This window comes from Neophocaena asiaeorientalis, unplaced genomic scaffold, assembly GCF_003031525.2.
Source record: "Neophocaena asiaeorientalis asiaeorientalis breed wild unplaced genomic scaffold, Neophocaena_asiaeorientalis_V1.1 scaffold55, whole genome shotgun sequence".
Classification (NCBI taxonomy): Eukaryota; Metazoa; Chordata; class Mammalia; order Artiodactyla; family Phocoenidae; genus Neophocaena; species Neophocaena asiaeorientalis.
In genome coordinates, this window is record NW_020175684.1 from 1,296,469 (window position 1) to 1,299,513 (window position 3,045).

Consider the following 3,045-nt stretch of genomic DNA (forward strand, 5'->3'; position numbering starts at 1 on the left):
ATAAAAATGTGGTATATATATATATATATATATATATATATATATGTAATAGAATGTTTTTCAGCTTTAAAAAAAGAAGGAAATCCTGCCTTTTGCAACAATATGGATGAAAATGGAAAACATTGTATTAAGAGAAATAAGCCAGGCACAGTAAGATAAATACTGCATGGTATCACTTAGAAGTATGTGGAATCTAAAAAATTCAAATGCATGAAAGCAGAGAGTAGAATGGTTGTTGCCAGGGGCTGGAGGTTGGAGGAAATGGAGAGATGTTGGTGAAAAGGTACAAAGTTTCAGCTATACAGGATGAATAATGTGAATGGTTTCAAACTTTTACAAAACCTTTAGAAACATATTAAAATTAGAAATGCATATATATTTTTTACCTCTCAAGTATATTCTATGACTTTATCCCTTGTAACTAAATTCACTTTTATTTGAGGCTTTATATGTAAGGGTATTTATTGCTACATTTTCCATAATGATAAAAAAAAAAAAAGAAAAAAGTAAAACTACAAATACAGTGTATTTTCAAATATAAAATATCAAGGAATGGCTTAATAAATTATGTTTTATCTACTTCATGGAATAATAAGTAACTGTGCCATGATCATTAATTTCATTTCCTTCCTTTTGATCTTAAAATTGTTCTATTGTTTCCCCTTTATTTTTATCTCACAAAAAATTGTAAACTAAATTTTAATTTTTCCAGACCTACTTCTTAATAATATCCTTCTTCAGAATCCTGTTTCAATATTGCTATCATTCATTGCTTGTTTTTCCCCCAACAATGCTCTCCCACTGTGGCTCCTTATAATCTCAAAAAAACATTGAGAAGTTTCTTCTATCCTAAAAAAATAAAAATAAAAACAAAAAAAATAAAAACTTTCCTGAAACATTTTGCCATATCAAGCTGAGCTTTTCCCTCTCTCCAGCACCTTTCAGCCATGTCAGTAATCTTCAAGTCCTCATCCATTTGTTAATAAAGTTTCAGGAACTGGCCACTCTTGGTAAAACTAGTCTCTCATAGATTTGCAGAGGTCTTCATGGTACCAAATCTAATAATTTTACAAATGCTTATGTTCTCTGACTTCTATGCCTATGACATAATTGACCACTTAAACCTGGAAACAAGGGAATATAAACCAGGGCCTTGATAGTAGAAAGAGGAAAGAGGAAACACATTTGGAAATATTTAAATGGTAATCCATGATTGATTGCTTGAATGAAGGAATTTGTTGATTGGTTGGATATCAGATATTTGAAGAGAGGTAATCTAGCTACCTAGCTATGTTTCAGTGGCTTGAGTGGAGGGTGATACCAGCAGCAGAATTATATTCTACAAGCAAAGGATAATATTTACAAGGAAATGATGAGGAAATGGTAAATCTAATTTGGGGAAAACTGGCATTAGTAGGATATGTGTCTGAAAATCATTGCAAAATATATAGCGTCTATGAAGTATCTAAGTCATCCTAGGAGAGATATAGAATTAGGTGACAAGTTGGCCAGGGATACATTTTTAGGAATATTAAAGTTTTAGGAGTACATATATGAAAAGGAACCCTTGGGGAGGTGGGGAGATGAACAGAGAAATTGAATGGAATATTTTCTCTTTGTTCCTCCATGTGCACTTCTCACCTAACTTCACACTGTGTTATGCCCCAGGACCAAACTCTGAGGACCAGTTCATGCCTGAGGTGTCAGTTCAATTTTTAATAGCACACTCATTCATTCTCAAAAATGTCTTTTACTGGGCAATAAATTATATCCAGACCAGGACTCTCTTACCCTCTGGCTTCCCTCTGGTTTTAGCCAAAGAGGATCAGATAGAGAGGGAAGAATGACAGGAAATTAATTTTTGTGGCATCCTTCCTTGACTTTTCACAGTGGGTTGATAGTTACTCACCTTATTGCCCCCAGCTGACACTAGCCACTGGTGGCAGACATGGGGGAAAGGTAAGATTCCTTTTCATTCCTCACTTTTTTACCTATCCTTTTTCATGAGCTTTTAAATTATTCTCAGTTATCACATTGGAATGTGCCATGTGTTTTTGCCAAGATCTTGATTAGTGCAGGGATACGGGCAGAACCAAGACAGTGTAGTGTCATGAAAGGCAAGAAAAAACTTTTAAGAAAATTTGTGTAATGTACTGGGTGTGTGGAGTGGTGGTGGTGGAAGGAATGTCCCAGAGTGATCCAACAAGATTAGGGAAAGATTGTAAAAATTATGAGAAGGGTGCAAACTATGAAATCTTGTTCTAGGTAAGAGCAAAAATAAACATACTTTAGGTAAAAAAGAGGAAAGTTGTATCCATTTTTCTATTCAACGTAGTTAAACAGTCAGTATAAACTCATTTTGATTTTAGGAGACAGACGCGGGACATCATCTGAAGTACACTTTGGCGGGGGGAAATTATAGCAAGGAGAGACAGTAATGTAAGTACAATATATTAGTACCATAGCTTACTTGAGCTTGACTCTGCCTGTACTTAACCATGTTTGGAATAAAGGAAGCAACGAACAGAGAATTTTTATTGATATATTATTCTAAACAAACATACTTTGGTCCAGCTTTTGAAGACTTCACTTTCATCAATACTACACAAATACTTTAGCATCAATAGAGTTATCAACAGACATGGGAGGTAATAAATTGTTTAGCTATTTTTAAATCCTGCCCTTGATATACTCATTGACTCTTATAAGCCAAGGATGCAAATATCCAGAGTGAAATGGACTTTTTATGATTATTAGAAACAAAACTAATAACTCTTAGAAAGCAAAGACATGAACAAATACCTAAACTATGGCCATTCCTGGTGGATAATGATTATAGAGAAAAGTTAAATGAGCAGTGTGTAATAAGCTTGGAATTCTCAGGAATTTAGAAGTCATAATAATTAGCCAGTCAGAGAAGGAGTCAGTTCCTGTAGCCTTTTCCCAAGTTCTTATCATTTTTCAAGGGCTTGGTACATCTGGGGATTCTGATAACTGAGCTCTGCATCCAGTTTGGAAAGAGCACCCTTAATTTTAGCTGAAGGC